At 42.0% G+C, this 22,422-nt stretch overlaps 1 long non-coding RNA gene across 2 annotated transcripts in view; it reads right to left on the bottom strand.

The window, feature by feature from the left end:
* The window catches only part of LOC142015443 (uncharacterized), a 61,901-nt gene that overhangs the window by 3,664 nt on the left and 35,815 nt on the right, over positions 1 to 22,422 (bottom strand). For both annotated transcript variants that reach the window (XR_012646153.1, XR_012646154.1), the window contains one exon: positions 22,161 to 22,269. This is a non-coding gene — a long non-coding RNA (uncharacterized LOC142015443). The remainder of the gene's footprint in view (positions 1 to 22,160; positions 22,270 to 22,422) is intronic.

Below are 22,422 nucleotides of genomic sequence, written 5' to 3'. Positions count from 1 at the left end.
TGGCCACGTGTATAAGGCCACAGGGAAGAGATGGTGTAAAACTCAGGATTAGAATTCTGCCGATCCTGTTCCTATAACTTGAACTTGTGTGTGTGTTTTTTTCTGTTTTGTTTTTTTTTCTTGTTGCATACGGAATTTCTAAGTGTAAAAACTTTTTTAAAAATCTACAACTCTGTGCATGATTAAAAACACTTTTTCACTTCATACAGAGCATGTATTGCAGCTCAATTACCCTCACCCTTGTTAATTTGTTTCTGTGCTGCAGTAATTTTATTAGGATGCGTTATGAAACATGTACCACCATAAATAGCCATGGATCATGTCATGTTTTTGTGTAGTCTTGGCTGCTCCTGAAACATAAAAGCAAATGAAAACCAAAACATTACACAGTCTTCACCATTAGAGAAGACGGAGGAGAAGATGTTACATGGTAATTCATTTTATTAAAATAATAACTAAGGCATATTGCAGGGTGTGAGTCAGATAAATGGAAGAAAAGAAAACCCTGAGCCTAAGAAGCAGCAGAGTATATTAATTGTATTGTTAGCATCTAAATAATTCAATTAATCCATTATCTATAAACCTCATTGCCTTGTCACATTTCTGCACACACTCCCACACAACTGATTCCACACAGGCAAAAGATTCTCTCTCCACATATTTCGGCCTTATATTCCCCTATTACTCTATTATCTTTTCTTTTGTTGTTGCTACTGCTGCTGCACATTTTTAGATCAGCTTTTCATTATTCGTCTTTGTTTATATTCCGGGAGCAACCAGAGGTTCTAATAAAGATCACAGTAAAAGGCAGACTCTGCCCTGAAGAGGTTATAGTTTAAAGTTGAGACAGGAAAGAGGACCAGGAACTTGCCCAAGGCCACAGTCAGTGACATAGCCACAAACAGAAACCAGGTATCATAACTCCCAATCAGGTTCCCTCTGGTAGCCCATGCTGCCTTCTTGAACTTTAATGCATGAAAAGTGTCTTTAGGTGGTTATGGAAATGATTGATTTCTATATTTAAAACTAAACGCATCATTTGGAGTTCCTGGTACCTGTATACTGGTTTGGATTGTTCAGTTTTCTTTTACCCTTCATTCCTGTGGAATATCATCCATTCGCTCTCCTTGATGTTTCCCACTTCAGGAGTTTCAGGATTATCCCATGGAATCTCCGATTTTCTTTGGAACTACATTTTCTGATGGAAAATGCTCCATCAGGGTTTACACCCAAGGGTAGTCCTTATCTTCCCTGCTGTCCAAGGCTACGTTTACACGTGCACACTACATCGAAGTAGCTTATTTTGATGTAGCGACATCGAAATAAGCTATTTCGATGAATAACATCTACATGTCCTCCAGGGCTGGCAACATCGACGTTCAACTTCGACGTTGCGCAGCACCACATCGAAATAGGCGCTGCGAGGGAACGTCTACACGCCAAAGTAGCACACATCAAAATAAGGGTGCCAGGCACAGCTGCAGACAGGGTCACAGGGCAGACTCAACAGCAAGCCGCTCCCTTAAAGGGCCCCTCCCAGACACAGTTGCACTAAACAACACAAGATCCACAGAGCCGACAACTGGTTGCAGACCCTGTGCATGCAGCATGGATCCCCAGCTGCAGCAGCAGCAGCCAGAAGCCCTGGGCTAAGGGCTGCTGCCCACGGTGACCATAGAGCCCCGCAGGGGCTGGAGAGAGAGCGTCTCTCAACCCCTCAGCTGATGGCCGCCATGGCGGACCCCGCTATTTCGATGTTGCGGGACGCGGATTGGCTGTACGTGCCCTACTTCGACGTTCAACTTCGAAGTAGGGTGCTATTCCCATCCCCTCATGGGATTAGCGACTTCGACGTCTCGCCACCTAACGTCGATTTCAACTTCGAAATAGCACCCAACACGTGTAGCTGTGACGGGCGCTATTTCGAAGTTGGCGCCGCTACTTTGAAGTAGCGTGCATGTGTAGATGCGGCCCCAAGTGGCCCTGTGCAACACTGCAAACAGCATTTAAGGGTTTTGTGTTTTGAAAGTTATCAGTCTGACCCATTTCTGATTATTTTTTATCTTTGAACATCTCTGGAACACTGCCTGTTGAAACTCTTCTACTCTGAATGAAAAGATCACAATAACTGGCTCACTGGCTTCCTTAAACTACATGATACAGCAACACAAGACATGAGAGGGAGCTGGGATCATAACTGGTACCTGCCTCACCCAATTTCAAGCAAGCTATCCCGAAGCCATGGCAGAGAGGGAGGGAGATTGAGAGTGTGTGTGCCTTTATACTTCCCTGGAAAAGATGGGTGTATTGCCCTGTATAACAATTTAATTAATTTAAATCCAAACCAAGTTTCTGAGCATTTTTTCGGCATGTTCTTTACAGCAAGAAAATTACTGTAACTCACGGGGGAAAAATAGTTTTAGTATATTTTTTTTCATTAAAGAGAAACTGTAATTCAATATACTTTCCTAGTCTAATTTCTGAGATTCTCCTGCAACTACTCAGCTGGTGACATCAACTGAGACTCAAAGCATGGAGGGGGTGGAACAAGGGCAGCTGAACTGTCTGTGTTTAACTGTTTTGCAGTGTAACTGTCTGGAGATCCCTGTGATGATTACTGACAGACTAAAAAACAAAACAAAACAAAACCAAAAACCTTCAAATGTGTTCAGTACTTACAGAAAGTTGGAGATAATGGTATTGTGCACTTCCCCCATGAAGCATTTTTTTCCCCATTACAACCTCTGAAATCATTATATAAATCTATGAACTGTGGTAGAGTGCTGCTCATTGCTGTACTATCTGAATGGCTTCCTTGTATGCTCATAGTAAAACCCAAGTTCCTACTGGGCTTCATTGCCCTTTGTATTTCTTCTTTTTTGGGTTAAAAACCCATGCTGGGGGTGGGTTAGTTTTTATTGATATCTTATTTTTAAAATTTGGAGAAATTGATTGGTCAGAAATAGGTGTTAAGGTTGTTACACTATTGTGGTAGAAAGGCCTTTCCCAAGGGGAAGGTTTTCCTGTGTTTCTTAAAGATGGATTCTGGATTTAACTAATTTCTTTGGAAATTTAATCCATAGCCCCATCCCTTCCACCACAATTGCTTTCTCTTCAGCTTCATTCTGGGTTTTATGATGTGGTTATCCCAGAGAAACACACTGCTAACACGGTGGCTTGAAATTTGGCCTTCAAAGTAGGTGGTATTTGCTCTATTAATTGCTCTGATGGTTGAGTTGCCAAATGTTTAATCAAACAAAACTGAACACCATTGCCATGCTCCTGCCACAGCCTTTCCCTGAAACCCTGCCCTTTCCCTGCACCTTCACTGACTTCCCAGCCCTACTCCCTACACCTTGGCTCTCTCCTTCATTTGCCCTTCCCCACCTTCACTCTTTCTTCCAGGATGGGGCAAGGGATTGGGACGTGGGCTCTGGGCTGGGGCTGAGGGGTCTGAAGTGTGAGGGGGGGGGCAGCTCTGGACTGAGCCTGGGACAGGGAATTGAGGTGCAGGAGGGTGCTGGCTTTTGGAAGGGTTTTAGGGGTGGGGAAGAGGGTTGGGATGCAGAAGGAGGGGCAGTCTCTGAGATGGGGTTCAGGGCTGCAGCAAGGGGGTTATGGACAGGAGGAAGTGAGAGATATGAACTTCAGGAGGGGTATAGGGTGCTGGCTGTGGCAGAGGTTCTGAGTGCTGGACGGGGAGTGAGGGTGGCTCCAGGAGAAGGTTCAGAGGGATGCAGGAGAAGTTGAGGTGTGTGGCTCCAGCTGGGTGCCTGCCCTGAGTGGCTCCTATTCTGTGTCTGTCCTGGCCCTATGCCACTCCTGGAAGCAGCAGGCATATTTCTGTGCCCCTGGGAGGGGCAGGTGGCTCCACACACATTCTGTGAGCAGGGTTTGTGCTCTTAGTTCCAATACAGCAGCATGAAGCCAGTCACTGATTTCAGCAAGGTAGAAAAGAGCTTTGCCCAGGAAGGTTGGGCTGACCCAAAATGGGATAAAGAAATGTTAGAAAGGGAATGGGAAAATCCTGAGGAACTGTGGTCGCAGTTCTGTAGTTGGAGAACTGCTTGTAGAATAAAGCAGAAAAAGGGAAAAGGAGCTTGTATCTGGCTATTTAAAAGTGCCCTACAAGCAGCATGTAACAGCCATGCTAATCTGGAAGCAGAATTAGAAAGAGTAAAAACGGAAAGAGACGAATTAGAGCAGCGCTGTCAGAAGCTAGACACACAGGGGCGCCTGCTAAGTAATGATTTGCACCAATTAGAACAGCGCCTCACTCCCTTAATAAAGAAGGAAGGAGTGGAGCGGAGGGCAAGATTAGAGAGCAAGCCCTGAACAATTACTCAAGCTAAAGTAGAGGCTGCTCTCTGGCTAGATCCAGAGGACTGGGATGGGGACATATGAGATTCCTCTGATGATGAGGTATATTCCACCTATTCCTCCCCTCAATTAGGAAAATCCCCCATTTGGCCTTTTCTTCTTCTACCCCCACCCACTGGGAGAGACAGAGAGAGAAATAAGCAAGGGAGACAGGTAGCCTTTGATGTCCTGGGAACGCAGGTGTGCTGTCTCGCCCAGCCTCTCTACTATACACAAAAACCAGACAGTGAATGGGCTAGCTAATGGCTGCCCTTCTGGCTGATCTCGGTGATTGACACGCCTGATCACTTCCCCAGGAAGAACGGGGAACCCCCGCCCATCACCTCCAAAGGTGCCCAATTGTCCACAATTCACAGGTGCAAACTGAGCCTTGCACCTCCCTGGGAAACCTGGGGTTCAAAAACATTCCTCCCAATTGGCCATTTGAGACCAGGAAGAAGCCTCCGTGACAAAAGGGGTATAAAGGGGTTTGGCAGCCCACCCCCCCTTTGAGTTTCAATCACCTACACCTGCTGGCCAGGTCTGGAATTAACTCCCGAGACTGGGGACACCTGGTTCGTATCTACTTCTTCCTGAGGGATTGAGAGAGAGATTCTGGGTCACACCGGATCTAGGAGGCAGGGGTAAGAATTACACCTGTATTACACTTCTTTCCTATAGAAATTGAGGGAAAGACTCTGGTTCCACCAGGTCTAAGAGGCAGGGGTGAAAATCACACCTGCAACATGCCTTTCTTGTGTACACATTACTTGTATTAGTGTAAGTTAGCTAGTTTGTCTAAAACTTTTCTTAAGTTAAATTGTGTGGTTTCCCCTTTAAAAACCACGAGTACTAACTTGTACTTTAATCATTTGTCTTAGTTAAATTGTTTCTATCTTTGTATAAATAAAAAGTAACTGTTAAAGCCCTCTAAGTGTAATTTTTCTCTTGCTGCTGTACCCGAACTAAACACAAACCAAAGAACCCAGCCTGCCCTGGCTGCTTAGCGTAGCTGCTGGTGTGGCATCACCCCCTTTTGCCCCACCAGACCCTTAGCTGGCACCTGGGCATCAGCTCACACTGCCCTGGCCCTATGCCACTCCTGGAAGCAGCAGGCATATTTCAGGGGCTCCACACACTAGCCCTGCCTGCAAGTGCCATCCCAGCGGTTCCCCTCCTCACAGCCTTGGGACTGCAGAAAATGTGGTAGCCTCTTCTGGGAGCAGTGCAGGGCCAGGAGCAGCAAACAGCCGGCCTTAGCCTCTGCTGGGCTTTTAGTAATTTAAAATCTCTGATGGGTTTCAATAGCCTCTCAGAGATTGAGCCCAGTTCTGGCAGACTCCCAGTGAGTTAGCAAGGTTGGCAACCCTGTCTGAAGCTGTCCAAGTCCAAATAAACAAGACAAAGAGTGGGAGAAAGGAAATCTCACTAGTCCTATTATACAGATGAGGACTGAAGTGCAGAGCCTTCTTATCTTTCCTGTTATGGAGGAAGTCTGTGACACAAAACAGGATCTGAGCTCCGCACTTCAAATATCCAGTCTAGCATCTTGATTACAGGAACATATTTGCTCTGTAGTCCAGGTCAGTGGGCGATTATTTCTTTATTTCTCCCCTTTCTCTCTTTAAATGGTGAGTTTCGCGTTCTCATTCTCAAATGCTGCTATGAACATAAGGATTTTAGTTTTAGTTTTCAGTGTGAGGAATGACGTTTGAATAATAATAAAGATGATGTTTTGTATTTTAAAAATCACTGTTATCACTCGTGTACGATTTTGTAAAATACTTCCACATCACCTCCAATCCCCTCCTCACTTGCAACTATTTTTTTTCAGCAAACCTTTGAGGGTCTAAATCCAGGGAATGTATCTGAGAGTAAAGAAGGTACAACAGGGTGTACCCACTTCTCACTTGAGGACTGTGGAGTTTAGGTTAGGCAACCTGTTTCATTTTTTACCACAGTGTCTAACTTCATTTATATTTCCTGTTAAATACGTTAAAAAATCTCATTGCATTTTGTACCTTATATACATTTGAGTTTGAAAACAGTGGTGTTCGCAAATTTAGCAGACTCTTTCTCGTGAATTGTTTTACTTACAAAGCCTCTTGAGCCATGAAGCCTAACGACTTGGCTCATCCCTCAGAGAGACGTGGCTTGAAAGCATGTACATGAAGGGAGCCAGGGAATGAATGACAGTGTTGAGCAGTGAAACTCTTGGTTGGGATGGAGCAGGGGATGGGAGGTGCTGGGTTTCAATAGACCAAAAAAAAGAAAATCCCTATAGCCAATCAAAAGAAGAGTGTAGTCGGAGGATGTCAGATGTACCCTATCACCTGCTTTCAGTCCCGTCCACAGACATTTAGGCACGTCAGCCTATTGTGTGAATGTACTGCTTATGAAATGTGCCAGTTGGACTTCCAATCAGCAGACGCTTTGCAGGCAACAACACAGCAAATGTCCCACTGGAAGGTACCTCACCCTGGCCTGGAGGACTACCTTAAGTTACAACTGTGGACTTTCAACTGATACTGCTAGAGTGGATTCAAACTGTGCTCATGGATATGTGCAGTGTTCACCTATCCCCTAGGAAGTGCACTGGGACCCATAAAGGGAGCCATTGATTGATAACTGTGTGTTAAGTTCTTTCTGACTTGAGTCATATGTGAACCAACAGTGTAAATATTTGATCTTAATCACGTTCCCAGTCTGATCTATCTAGTCCCCTAGGTAGACTATCTAGTCCCCTCACTTACATACAGAAACATATTGTACAATGTGCTAAGAAACTGTAGGGTTACATTTCAGGCTATCCTTGCACTTATGCTTCTCAAGGTGACAAGCGTCAGAGGGGTAGCCATGTTAGTCTGTATCTGCAAAAACAACAAGAAGTCCAGTGGCACCTTATAGACTAACAGATTTTTTGGAGCATGCACATCTGATGAAGTGGGTCTTTGCAATGCATCTGACAAAGTGGGTTTTTGTCCATGAAAGCTTACACTCCAAAAAAATCTGTTAGTCTGTAAGGTGCCACAGGACTTCTTATAGCTTCTCAGGGTGTATTTTGTGTATTTCTGTGAGGGAAAAGATTGACAATATCTAAATATGACCTGCATAAGGATTGTGGCGAGGTCAAATTCCCAAGTGACTTGAGACATTTTTAAATCGCTTACATCGGTCACTATTTTAGCCAAAGGCTCATTGTTTATTATGTTTTCTTCTTTGAGCCCCAACTTCTGGATTCATGTGATTAGATGAGAATCTTTAATTTTCAATGTAGTTATGCATTTATTTACTGACAAAGTTTTTAGACCTCAACGTTGGAGTGAAAAGCGTAAAAATGTGATCTGATTGCATTCCCAAGGCTCAGAAATCAGAAGTTGAAAAAAAATCCCCAAAATTATTTTCATTGTGAGAAATTAAGTTTAAGCTATTCTAATCTTTGTTTGGACCTCATTGGTCATTCTGGAATATTTTGTGTCAATAATACTGAAATCTGCCTAAAAGTTTATTTCTAATTACCCATGGTCTTTTTAGATGTATTCCAAAACTCCAAGGAGTCCAGAAGTCTTAACACTCTTTCCTTGTTACACAGATTTCTGTATAAAGAAATGCAAAATTATATGCTTAGGGCTGCCAAGAATACCCCGGTAGGACAATATCCAGGAGCCAGCATTGAATATTGCAGGTCGAAGTGTTCAAAAAGGGTATGAATAATGATGGCTTCTGTATGGAATAACCAGCTACTGCTCCATATCCCCATCAAATTGTGAGGTTGTTCTAGAAGAAAATGGCTTCTATGGGCTCAAAGATTGGGAACTGTGAGTTGTTCAAATGTCTAGGAGAATGTTCAGGTTTCAAACCAACAGTCATGTCCTAGCACTCAGAACCTTTAGGGCCAGCATATCAACCTTGCCTTACTGGTGAGGGTGGATGTGGCAGAAAGACTGGAAATATCTTTCGTCAAGGAGAGCTGACTCTTAGGATAGTGGGTGTTCTTCAGAGTACCATAGGTTGGATTTGTGTGAACGTTTTTTCCTCAAGAAAAGGGAAGAGAGAGAGAAAAGTGTGATTTAAAGGATATTTTTGTATTATTACTGAGACCTACTCTCCAGCCCAGTGCACATTTTTATAGCTCAGTTGTATTCTGGCCTTCAAATCATTCCATGTACCATTTATTTGCTTTTTTTTTTTTTTTTTTTGTTACCCAGAAAAGGAAATGCTTTGCATATCAGATGTGTCTAGAGATGTATAGAGGCACAGATTTTTACAAGTGTTTTAAATTTTACCCTACATTGTGCCAGCAATTTCTTTCAGTTTCTGTTGGTGTTGAAATTATGCCAAATGAAAAGGAGAGAATATGTACCCAAGTGTATAAAAAGATGTATCTAGTCTATGCAGGGACCAAACCAAAATGTGCAACAAGGAAAATAATTCCAAAGTTATCTGGTCTTCTTTCCTATGGTGACCAGACAAAATAACCATTCTTTCCTATAACTACACTTAAGTTCACCATAAAGTCAGAGACAGCAAACTCTGTGTATGCCGACTAGGCTCGGTATGGTGACAAAGGGAGGATGTGGAAAATAGAGCTTTTTAGGGAAGAAATTCAGGGTGTAACTTTTTAATATTAACACACTTTGGTGTAAAGGATCTGATCTCTATCCAGTAATTTCAGTGAGCACAGAATCAAACAAGCCTCATTCTTCACAGTGGTGATGATGCTAATATCTGCCATTATTTCATCTACCAGACACAGATCCCAAGCTGCTGCAAAACTTCAAAAAATTAACTTTATATAGGGATCACTCTACTTGGCAGTGAAATTCAGCCACATCTGGAGTAGAATATGGCTATGTTTAAACAGAAATCAACAATTTTACAAAAACATTATAGAGATGCAATTTTCTTTACTTCCTCCAACTGAAATTGAAGAAAAATATGAGCTTAATACAATTATCCAGCTGGAATTTGGCCAGGACAGCTTATTTTTTTCAAAAAAGTATATGTCCCTAGGGCTACGTCTACACGTGAAGCCTACATCGAAATAGCTTATTTCGATGTAGCAACATCGAAATAGGCTATTTCGATGAATAACATCTACACGTCCTCCAGGGCTGGCAACGTCGATGTTGAACTTCGACGTTGCGCAGCACCACATCGAAATAGGCGCTGCGAGGGAACGTCTACACGCCAAAGTAGCACACATCGAAATAAGGGTGCCAGGCACAGCTGCAGACAGGGTCTCAGGGCGGACTCAACAGCAAGCCACTCCCTTAAAGGGCCCCTCCCAGACACAGTTGCACTAGACAACACAAGATCCACAGAGCCGACAACTGGTTGCAGACCCTGTGCCTGCAGCATGGATCCCCAGCTGCCGCAGCAGCAGCCAGAAGCCCTGGGCTAAGGGCTGCTGCCCACGGTGACCATAGAGCCCCGCAGGGGCTGGAGAGAGAGCGTCTCTCAACCCCTCAGCTGATGGCCACCATGGCGGACCCCGCTATTTCGAAGTTGCGGGACGCGCAACGACTACACGGTCCCTACTTCGACGTTGAACGTCGAAGTAGGGCACTATTCCTTTCCCCTCATGGGGTTAGCGACTTCGACGTCTCGCCGCCTAATGTCGAAGTTAACTTCGAAATAGCGCCCGACGCGTGTAGCCGTGACGGGCGCTATTTCGAAGTTAGTGCCGCTACTTCGAAGTAGCGTGCACGTGTAGACACGGCTTAGGTGTTCAATACCGAGAAGTGTTAAAACCTGTTTTTTTAAACTCTTACGTACATGTTTAGTACTTTCTGTTTCTATGCCAAGTTCAGTTCAGTACTCACTCAGAAGGAAGACCTACACCTTAATGATACCAACTCCTCTTTAGACCTCCCGCAGCATTTTCCCTAGCAGTGTCTTATGGAAGTGTCAGCTGGCCCATTTATGGAAAGTACCTGGCTTAATTCATGAGACTCTGAAATTATAATGTGAGGTGGGGACTACTTGATTTAATTTTCAAGGACTGGCTTGATATCTAGTCTACTTCCCTGATCTTTGCCATAGAAAATGTAATGGCATCTCCATCACTTCAGCTGAGTGCCGGAATCATCCTGATCTACCAATACATCCATTGCTAGAGTTAGTATCTCACACAGCTCAATGAAATTTAATCTCACTGGAAAGAGGATAGTGGAAGAAAAGAGCCTGGAGTGAAATTTATGATATGCTAACATCTTTGAGATGCAGCTGTGGCTGGTGAAATGGTGTCAGCTGAGGCTAGTGGTGAGTAACACGCCTAATGATTGTATGTTTTTTCTTCCAGTATTTACATCCACTAAGGTTTCCAGATGACTAAAGAGCCACACTTCTGTAATTGCTTCCTCTTAATATCTTGTTTTCAGTCGTGTGGGGAATTTTCTTTCCAGAATGCTGCTGAAAAGCTGTTTCCTATTGCTTCTTCTCCTGTGACAATGGACCTTAATGTTTGCAGCTACAGGACTCTCTTTATTTAGACCCAGTAAGTTCACACTCTAGTCTAATCCTAGACTAGAACTAGATCTGACATTAAACCCTTAGAGGTAGATCCTTAGATGTCAATAGCCAGTGTCTGATTAATGGCAGCTGTGTTTAGATGTCATTTTCTCCTTCTGTCAGTGAAAGACTTATTTGACAAAGTTTTAAATTTAATATTGTCACTCACTGACATGGAAAATCCTCTTCAATTGTGTTGCATTACAATATCATTTATTGTCTTTCCTTGGGTTGGTGAGGAGAGAGCACAGGCTGTGTAATGGCTGCTGGAGGAGCTGTCAGAATGGTAGTACATTTGGACTGAAACTGGAGTTCAGTACCCTTTTTGAGCTAAATAGGAAAATAAATCAAAGGGATGTGTACAAGCAGGTAGATGGGACAGCATTAGTGGAAGAAGCATCTTGAGCTGGTTGGTTGAAAGATTAGAGAGAGAGGAGTCAGAGAATTAAATAAGGTTGAGTAAGTACATACAAATGTAGGAGTTTTCAGGAGTGACCAGCAATTTTATGTATACATCTTTTATGAGATCTTATTCAGCAATTTGCCATGTAACCCAGTGATTTCCATATCCTGAGTGTTTGTGTATAGTGTATGTTGCCTTCTAATTTCAAGGGTGCCTCCTTCCCCTTGCATTAATGAAACCCATAACTAAGAGGGCCTGATCTGGTAGAGACAAAGCCATACTTGGCTAATTTTCTCTGTTCCATTCTAATTACATCTGTCTTTAAAATTCTTATAATGGCCATTGCCTTTTCATCAGGACATTCTCTATTTCTGTCAAGACTGGTGGTAGTATTCAATACGAGAATAGATGGCTGCATTTCAATAGACACAATTATCTATACTTTCTTCTTCTTTATCCTCTGGCTGCCAGTGAACACTAAGCAGATATCTTCACTGCATTGTCAAACGAACAATCTTGAACTGAGAAGTTATAGTTGGAGTGTACACTCATTTTAAATTGGGACAAAACCTAGACCTTTCAGGCATGTGGGACTTTTCCCATGAAAAATAGAAGAAAGTGCCATGCCAGAATAGTCAATAAACCTACGGCCATGACACTCATCTGGAGGTATGAGCAATCCCAATTCAAGTCCCTGGTCTGAAAAGCACCCAGGGGCCTCTGAGTGCCCTAATCACTGGGCTAGAGATTGTCTTATTCTGGCCTAGTGAATGTTTACTTATTTGTGTGAAGTGCAACAGCTCAAACAGGTGAGATTGAGGGAGACCCACTCCATCGTCACCAGTGGCCTAGCCTGATTTTGGCAGAATGAGGATTTGACTGAGTTTTACATTTTCCAGGTGACTATCCTGATCATGTAGTAATTCTGATCTCTCTCTCTCTCTCTCTCTCTTTCTCTCTCTGGTTTTAAACAGAAATTCTGTCCTGGACCTGAGGAAAGTTTAGCCAAAACTAGTATCTCCCAGTGAATAAGTTCCATCTCAATGAACCAGCATACTTTGTTGAAGAAAAGCTAATTAAACTTTCCCCGTCAGCTCTAGTTATAACCCATGCTCCATGTCCTGAGGTGGCAGAAGTCATGGAACTCAGTGATTTTTCAGTGGCCAGTGTGGTTGACCCAGTACAGCCAAAGAAGATGGGGCTATTGTCAGCTGCTCATGTGGCTCTAGAAACAGCCACCGCAGATGCTGTTTGAGTAGCTTTGTAGCCAGGTGCTTGGATGGTCCCCAGGATCAGCCATACAAGGCACTGCATGGGCATACTAGGAAGCCGGGCCCAGGGACTGCCTCAGCAGGTACAGCTGGCTCCAGAGACTGCCTGAGCAGTGGTCCCTGGGGCACTCAGAGCAGCCACTGACAGCAACCTCAGGACAACTGGAGCTAACAAAGTCAGCAGCTGGTAACACTCCCACCTTCCCATGAGCTAATTCCCCCACACCCAGATTTAGTTGCCAATATTTATAATAAATCATGAAGGGTCATGGGCTGTGAATTTTTTTATTGCCCATCTCCTGTCCATGACTTATCAAATGTACCAGTGACTGACCCAAATCTGAGGAAATGGGTCTTACCCATGAAAGCTCATGAACTAATACATTTATTAGTCTTAAATTGCTACAGGACTGCTTGTTGTTTGTGAAGTTACAAACAAACATGGCTACCCCTAAGTGACTGAACTGTAACCTTAGTTATAACCAACTCAAGACACAGGCATACATGGACAACTTGCAGTTTTCCCCCTAAAAGATATTCTTTTACACTCAAAATTCAAACTAGATTCATCAACCACTTCTGTTATACAGTTAAAGTTTTGTTACACCTTTCTGACCTCTTCACAATCATCCTACATTTTGATTGACCTACATTATTCTGTGCTGTCAGCAAATTTTGCTAATTTGCTCCTATTCCCCCCTCCCAGCCACCACACACACCTTTTCATGTTTCTAATTAACCTAGGATTCAAGACAAGACCAAGACCTCACGAAAGTGCATATTTTTCTTTTTTACGTGTTTGATTTCCTGGACAGGTTAAAGAAAACCCTACTGTAGATATTAGTAATATCCATACATTGGATGCTTTATCCAGCCACTAACTGTCTGGGGTTAGGAAGAAATAACCTGTATGGGCATTTTATTGCATCATAATCTATAATGAGCAGTTGACAATCACTTTGAAACAACTGTTGTTGATCACACAAATGGGCTATTTTCCAGTTTTTTAAGATCTGTCTGATTTCAGGAAAATAAAACTAAATACATCACCACCACAATGCAGCATGTGTTAAAAGATCTGCACTTCTTAATTTACATATCTTCCATAACCCCCCCAATATTACTTTTGTAATATGATACTACTTCTCCTTTATGGGCCCTGATTATGAATGCAAGTCAACAATGCTGACATCTTAAGATATATTCACTGCATATAAATTAGCCCCCATTTGAATGAATGAGGCAGGTCACCCTTCATAAAGACTGTTCCTGATGTTCTGCAAACTTAGGTAGGTGTCTCTGTATCAGTAACACCTGCTTTGCACTTGTGTGAAGCCAATAGACCCAGGCTGCTGGCACTGGCGATTGAAGCTGCAATAAGGACTAAAGTCCTGTGCTGTATCACATGAGCTAAAGACCAGCTGGCTCTCAGCCAAGGCTGTAGAGCAGAGACTTCACTCATCCTCGTATGAGGTCTCAGTGCCTCTGGGTACTACACTTGAAAGTTTTTTTTGTTCTCATCCATAAGAGCTTTTTTAATTTTTTTTCAAGTGAGTCTTTTGATGAAACACTGTCCCTCCCTGCGCCCCCAATGTGCTCCTCTTTTGTGTTTCCCATAGTGGGTTAACCCACACTTTGGGAAACTGCTGCACTGGCAAGCCATTGGCAATCTGTTACGCACCTTAACTTCATTGGATGTAAGCTACTAAGATCTATGCTGAGCTGGTCTTGCTTGAAGTCAGCATTTGACAAGTTTACAGCAGCCCTAGAGTTTGTTTCCAGGACAGAATCACCCACTTATTTATTTTTTTTCTTGTCTTCACTGACATGTCAAGTGTATCATTTTTAAGACTTGTCTGTAGACCTATGTCATGTTCTGCCCATTCCCAGCAGAAAGAAGGGAAGCTGTATGTTCTATTTCCTGACCTGCCATGAATATTTATATATTGTCTGCATCTTTACAAATTAGAAAGCAGCAAGATGAATGAGAGTAGTGAATCAGAGAAGACACAGTATAATGCCAGCAGAAATTTACTAGCTCATTTTTATTTAAAACTGATGACTCAGAAGGAGGCTGTCCACATCCATTTCAGTAAATTCTTTCATGCTCTCAAATATGGAGTTTTGAGTTTTATTGCTTGGTTGGGACTGTTTGATTTAGTTTGAGGGAGAACCAGTAGATTAAAAAGAGACATTTTTAACACTAGCCCCAATAATTCTAGTTTAGCTAATCTCTGACTTGTCTCCTTTTTCAGTGCTAGAAAGCCATAGCCTCTGGCACTAAAGAGTGCACACAGCATGTAACACAGGTTGTTTGTGCACATATGATATGTGGCCTTGCTTTGAAAATAAAATCTTCACTGGTATGTAGCTACTATGCTGACTCTCAGATACCTCATTGCCTTGGAATTGTGCTATGCAAGAAATTCAAACTTCATGCCACTGCTGTCAAGGAGTCAACAAATTCAACCCCACGTGCATCTTAGATCTGGCTTCCCTTTGCCTCCTGCTTCTATGCTATGCTGTTTGCACTACCAGTGATGTGAGCCCAAATATCTGTCTTCCTTCCTCCTTCAACAGATGTGTCCTTGCCCTTTTTTTGATGGGCCCTTATGTTTGGAACTTTTTGCCAAAACACTGTCTTTGCCAATATCTCCTAGAAACTTATTTCTGGTGTTTAAGCCTATAAGAAAACTAGAGAGAGAAGTGAAGAAGGTGGTAACAAAGTGAAAGCTCTTTCAAGGGGTGCCAATGCCTTACTGAGTAGAACTCTTGCTAGTGTCTCTCATATCCTCTTCCCTTCTTCTCGTCTTTATAATCCTCCCTCCTTGTGTCATCTGAAATCAGGGTCAGGTGCTCTTCTGGGCACATGTTTTCATTCATTTCATGAGCTATCTGGTGTGTTACTGGTTGCTAGAAAAATACTAATGAGTAACTGTCAATATTATGAGTCAATCAAGATCCTGTTATCTTGGAGATCAAAGTGATTGCTTGGAAAACTAAAAAAGCTACTGTGGTGGGGTGGAAAATTAGTGTTTGATAAAAATGAACAGTGAGTCAAAAAGTAGCATGTAGTAAAACTGAATTGTAATACTACATATTAACCAGAAATATTTTGTTCTTTACTAGCATAGGTGCTTCAAAAATGGAAACCTATCTTTCATTTTAAAAATATTCACCAGTAATAAAGATACCCAGGAAATTCTACAACTGGAAGCCTGGTAACAAAAGGAGAGCAAGGTATTATCTTAGGTCAAATTTGACTCCCTAGTATTGATCTCATGAATAAAAATGACCAATTCTCTAAAGTCAGTCATGACCTCGCCATTATGAAGGCAAGCATTGGACATTAATGATGGCAATTATCCCAGAGATACATGGAGCCAGGTCTTCAGCATCTGTAAATCTTCAGAGCTCCAGTGAAGTCAATGGAGTCACATTTATTTACACAGATGGATGATCTGGACTAGGTAGTGCAAAAATGCTAACAAGATACATCCATATTCACTGTTTGATTTGTGTTTATAATGGGTCATTTTGTGCTTTTCCTTAAATTTATAAGAGTAGGACGTGGCATTTCCCTTTGGATAATATTTGCCAAGAAGTAAAACCTCGGTTTTGGAAATGCAGTGAGCAATGTACAAAGTCTTTACTCTTTTGACCCTCGCTTTTTTTAAATGGCACACATTTTAAAAGGTGAGTCTGTTCTGGTCTGGCTATGGTCTGAAGTAGTGGGTCTGTCCCATGAAAGCTCACCTAATAAACTATTTTGCTAGTCTTTAAAGTGCTACTTGACTGCTTTTTGTTTTGATAGTGTATAGACTAGCACGGCTTCCTCGCTGGTATCGGAGGGGTAGCCGTGTTAGTCTGGATCTGTAACAGCAACGAAGGATCCTGTGGCACCTTATAAACTAAAAGAAAAGTTCAAAAAGTTCAAAAGCTCAAAACTTTTCTGTTAGTCTATAAGGTGTCACAGGACCCTTTGTTGCGGCTTCCTCTCTGTTACTATTTTAAAAGGTGACAATTGATTTGGGGTTGCCACAATGTCTACTTAAAACTGAAGACCTTAAAAGAATGTACAATGTCTTTACTCATCACCTGTCTATCATTTCCAATTGTAGTGGCCAAAAAGAGTGTTGGCAGGTTGATATAATGTGAATATTTTCTGGCACAAGTATCCAAGAGCTTCTCATGTACTTATAGGCTCACTTTTAGGAGATGGAAAACTGGACGTTGAAGAGGGGAAATTATATATGCTCATTTGTTTTTTGATGAGTTCAGGTAAAGAATATTGCATACTAGCAAAGGATCGTAGTGAGCCTGCATGATTTGTTGTTTCTAGCTGCTCAGTGGGAGCTGGATAAGTGGTTCTTGCAGCCTGCTGATAGCACTTGATTTCACACCAGCCTCTCCCTTCAAGGCCAAATATATCAGCCTAGTGCATTCCATGGTATAAATTCACTGGCCCCTGCTTTGTTCTCTAGGAGAGGTGAGACCCAGGTTACAGTAATATACTGTATTTGATACAAAAGTGTAGTCTTAATTTTTCACATGGAGGAAGGAATGTAGCAACTGTGCTCATTTGGGGAAGGAGGGAGAGGGTTATTTGTAAACTAACTGTAGTTGCCATTTGAAAATAATGAACCTCCAGAACTGCTCTCATCCCAATATATTTTAATGGTGTTAACAGGTATAACTTTTTTCACCTCTTCACATTGTCCCTATTTGTTCCTTTCAGATATTGGCAGGTGCAGCATGGAGTGTGTGTTAGTAAGCAGCCAAAAATGAAGTCTGCAAGGGAATGTTAATCAGATCTATGGAAAGTACTCTATGTTGACACTGCTGAGATTTTTATGGAGAAGTTAGGTTTATTTATTTATAGGCATTCATGGTATGCCCAGTTACCATAGTATCTGATTACCTCACAACATTAATCTGCTATAGTATGAAAGCAATATTGTCCCCCATTTTATAGGTGTGACTCTGAGGCCAGGGAGATTGAGAGTGATTTTTCAGAAATACGAGGGGTGACTTGTGCCCTTGAAAAATCTCCCATATGACTTTACCAAGGTCACAGAGAGAGCCTGTGGCTAAGGCAGGATTTGAGCCAACATCTCTTGACCTCTTTGCTAGGACAGTGCTTTAACCACAAGGTCATCCCATCCTTCCTTGTCTTTGATAACCAAATATTTGTAAGGAACAGATTTCTTTAACTATGCTCTGAATAACCCTGAAAATATAAATCCAGATGAATTGTTACATTGCAATGCACTTTTCTTCTCCATCTATTATGTTACGGGGGTATTATTTTTGCAATCCACTCTGCTTGAGCTCAGGTGGAGGAAATGACTTGGTAAGTGTAAAAAATGGACTCCTCGGACTCATCTGTCTCTAGACTATTTCAGCTTTCTCGCTTTCACATGCTAATGCAAGGCTGCAGTAGTTCAGTTACAAATGGTGCATGCAATTTTATATTCCCCCTTTCCATCCCTCTGCCTTACCCCAAAAGCAGTTTGCTAATCTTTTAAGTGGTGTACATTTTCCAAAGTAATTGATCATTTGCGGTGTCACAATTTCTGCTTGAGACTTAACAACTCAAAAGAACCTGTTTTTCGGAGGATGGATGCTCTTTCCCAAGACAGAGTGAAGTGGACCTGTAGATGACCTATGCTTCATACAGAGTACAAAGGTTTAAGTCAAGTAAGTCAAGATGCTTAGTACCTGAAATTGGGTGCTCCACAATTTAAAGCAAATGAAAATAGTAGTATCTCTGAAATGAAATTAGATTAATATTTGCCTTTGGTGAAGAATTTTTTAATGAAACTGAACTGTTGGTCATAAGCTACCTGCCAGTACATCTGTAGCTTACACATTTTATCTTATTGTTGATAACATGACTGATACATGTAGAGTATTAATGGAATATACCCAATTAAAAACTTGGTAAGATTGACAATATAACCAGGGATGGCCATTAGGAACAATTTAAGTCAACAACTAACCCATGCATTTCTGGGAAGGATTCTGTCTAGCCATAGTTTGCAACTCCTAGGCTAATGAACCTGGGAAGGTGACCAAAGGAGAGAGAAACAGACAGTGGTCGCATCTACACTAGCCCCAAACTTCGAAATGGCCATGCAAATGGCCATTTCGAAGTTTACTAATGAAGCACTGAAATACATATTCAGCGCTTCATTAGCATGCGGCCGGCCGCAGCACTTCGAAATTGACACACCTCGCTGCCACATGGCTCATCCTGATGGGGCTCATTTTCGAAAGGACCCCGCCTACTTTGAAGTCTCCTTATTCCCATGGGAATAAGGGGACTTCAAAGTAGACGGGGTCCTTTTGAAAAGGAGCCCCGTCGGTGAGAGGCGCATCAATTTTGAAGTGCCGCAGCCGCCCGCATGCTAATGAAGCGCTGAATATGTATTTCAGGGCTTCATTAGTAAACTTCGAAATGGCCATTTGCATGGCAGTTTCGAAGTTTGGAGCTAGTGTAGACACAGCCAGTGAGTCATTTGTTTATTTCCATGCCAGCAATGTTCTGATTAAATTTCTACGAAGCATTTATGTTATCTGCTCCTTGTGTTGCCAAGGATTCTTCTCTCTGGGATTGTAGGTACTGGCTCCATTTCCCACTTAACTTTGTTTATTTTATATTATGCAAGAGTCATTACTCTAAGGAGCGCTGCTGCTGAATAGTTAATACAGCAATTGGTCAACTGTAGGGGCCATCCCTTTCCATGCTGTCTCTTGGAAAGATTGCACCTTTCTGAGCAGTTTGTGGGGTATAATCATGTAGCAAGAATGTCCAACGTTAACTGGGGGACTCGAGGGGGCTGTTTCCTTGCTATTAAAGGTACAGATTAACTTTAAATCTCATTTTAATTGGGTCAGGAGTTTTCAAGGAGTTCTATAGAGATGGAATTTCAGATGAATTTTCAGATCTCCACAACTTCTTTGTCAGGCTGTGTCTTATGATCACCAGCAGTATAACGTAGCTGGACAGCGCACTGCCATGTATGTTAGATTGTTTTTCCCTTATGTGGATACGTGGCAGGCAGTGAAAAAGTGCTAAATAAGGAACTTGTGGGAGGGATGCAGGGAAACAGGGGATCAAAAGGATTGCTGGACACCTGTGTAATGTGTGGGGAGAGTCCAGCTCAGTGCTTCCAGAAGAGTTATGGAGCCTCGGGTGGGAGGGATGGGCTGGGGCAGCCAGATCTCAGCTCTGCCTGGACCATGTCTACCCCATCCCCTCACCAGCCCTCAGAGCCATCTGGAGCATGTTGTGTGCAGCTCTGGAATGTGCCAACCAGCACTCCAGGGCTCTAGCCACCAGTAGGTATGGCAGTGGCCAGGAACTCCGGGCCCATTTGAATTTCTGGGTCCTGGCAGTTGACCCCTTTGCTTCCTGTGCCCCACTGGCAGTCCTGCAGGGGACACACAAGGGCAGATCATAACAACAGTCATTGTAATGCTCAAGTTTTGCTCCATCTGGGGAGTAAATTATCCTGAAAGGGGAAGATGGAAGCTTACAAAACAGAGTAGAAGTGGGTAAATATTTTCATCCGCATTTTATAAATGGTAAGTCCAAGACATCAAGAAATTATGAGCTGCCCAAGTCTCTTGAGGGATCCAGTGGGAACACCAGTATTAAAACACAATTTCTGACTTATTACAAAATGAACTTGTATAAATAAAACATCATGCTTGTATAATAATTCATTAACATAACCAACTGTGTAATTTCCAGTGAAATCTTGATATTCATCTCTCAGAGATAATCCAGTGTGATGTATATTGTAGATATGTTTATGAAGTACTGCTTGCAGTGTTTGTTTTATTTCTTCTAAATCTCTTCTGGAATAGTATTGGGAGTATTCTAACTTTTTAAATAAGTAATATGTCTTGCTAGTCGAATGTTGATATCCAAAATATATTTAGAGCTTGTACCCTGCATCCATCAAATACAAACCAGTGGATTCCTAAAGTCCCTAGTCTCCAGAACTCATTCCCTTGAGAATGGTAGTTCATTTAAGGCTTATCATTTATATGCCCACTTCACCATAGTGTCTAAGCAAACTCTCAAACATCACTGCATTTTTCTTCAGAATAAGCCCTCAGAAGCAGGGAATTATCATCTCCATTTTACAAAAGGGGCAGTAGAGGCGCAGGGTTTGTGGGTAAACCCCCAAAAAACACAGGAAGCATACAGCAGAGGTGAGAAGTGAAAACAGCTCTATTGATTCTGATCCATAGCCTCAAATACAAGGCCAGCCTTCCTGCAGATACTAAGCATGGACCAGTTCTTATGAGACAGGCAGTAAAATAATCTCGAATGATGCTAGTGAGAACTGACCCTGTGAGCTAGGAAATGAAAAGCTCTATATTTTCCAATAGCCTGAGCTCCCCAGATACTCCACTGTACCCCTTTTTATTTTAATGTCTTCCAGCCATCTCTTTTTTGTTAGAGCACTCAAAGCCTGCACTTACTATGAATGGGTTTATTAAAAAAAGTCTTAAACCATGCATTCTAACTAGATCAAAATTAAAATGACCTGACCCAAGTAGAGATGAATGCAGTTTTATTGCAGCAGATTGGTGAAATAATAACAAAAGACGTCTCCATGTTCAGTATATCTAATGTGGTTTCAAGCAGTGTTAATTTATGAGTAGCGGTTACTACAAGACATTGGTACATAATAGCAGAGGTTGGGGCTGACTCTAATTGCATAATAATTTTACAGTATATGGAATATGATCAGGAGATTGATACTGAGATGTGGGATGTTTCACTCTTATACCAGTTATTTAACTCCAGGCCATAGGGCAAAGATTCCACACGTGGCACTTACCATCTGATGGCTATTTGGTAGCATTCATGAAATAAGTTGCTGGTCCTATCCATGATGAAAATAAAACACTATAATATTCCCGATTATACAGTTCTGAATTGATGGTTGCCTATTGATTTGTATTGGTTTGATGCAGAGGCCTCATTTGACACTAAGATTTCATTGTACTGGGTGTTATATAAGCACATATGACAACATTGTTCCTGCCCTGCAGAGCTACCAATCAAAATAAACGAGACAGACAAAGGAAAGGAAAAGTGATATCATTTGTCTGAGGTCTCCTAATTACCAGAACAGGGCTGGGATTAGAATCTGTGTTTTGATTCCCAGCCCAATGCTGCATCCGCTCTGATAAAGAATCTCTGGTAACTCTGTAAACTATGGGTGTATTGTAGATAATTCAATAAGCTACTAAAGGGTGGCTCCTCCAGGTCAAGGTATAGGCATATAGGTAGAATGTGGTTAATTTGGATTTTCTTCTGCTGCTTCTGCCCTTCTTGTACTTGTATGAATAACTAGGACTTTAGTTTCTGGCATGTCAGCCAAGAACCTTTTACTAGCACTCAAACTTGGTTTAGGAAGACATGACGAAATATAGATGTGCATATCATGCAGTAGTCCAATATTACTGTGAAAGATTCACCTGTCATGTTGTGCAGTAATATAAGGGAGATGGAAAATAGAGACTGACAGACTTGTAATATGTTGTGCCTGGTTGCTATGGGGACATACGTGATAAATCAAAGAACATACCATTTTTTGCTATGTGCACATGTCAGACAGATTGAAATTACTTGATGCTTGGTTTTAATTGAGGTTGGAAGTTCTCTTCTGTCCTTCTGTCAGTGTAGCAGATGAAGCTCTGGAAGGAAAGAAAGTGATACCCAATCAGTTTTCATCCTTATAGCGTCTGACACTTCTCTCGTTGAATTTATTCTGCCACTTTCCTGTTTCATAAAGATTATGAGAGAATTTAAGTTTGGATACTTTTCATAACTTTGGTTCCCCAGATTTA

Source organism: Carettochelys insculpta, chromosome 6, assembly GCF_033958435.1.
Source record: "Carettochelys insculpta isolate YL-2023 chromosome 6, ASM3395843v1, whole genome shotgun sequence".
In the NCBI taxonomy this organism is placed as follows: domain Eukaryota; kingdom Metazoa; phylum Chordata; order Testudines; family Carettochelyidae; genus Carettochelys; species Carettochelys insculpta.
The sequence above is the reverse complement of the archived record's forward strand: the minus strand, read 5'-3'. Positions and strand labels throughout refer to the sequence as shown.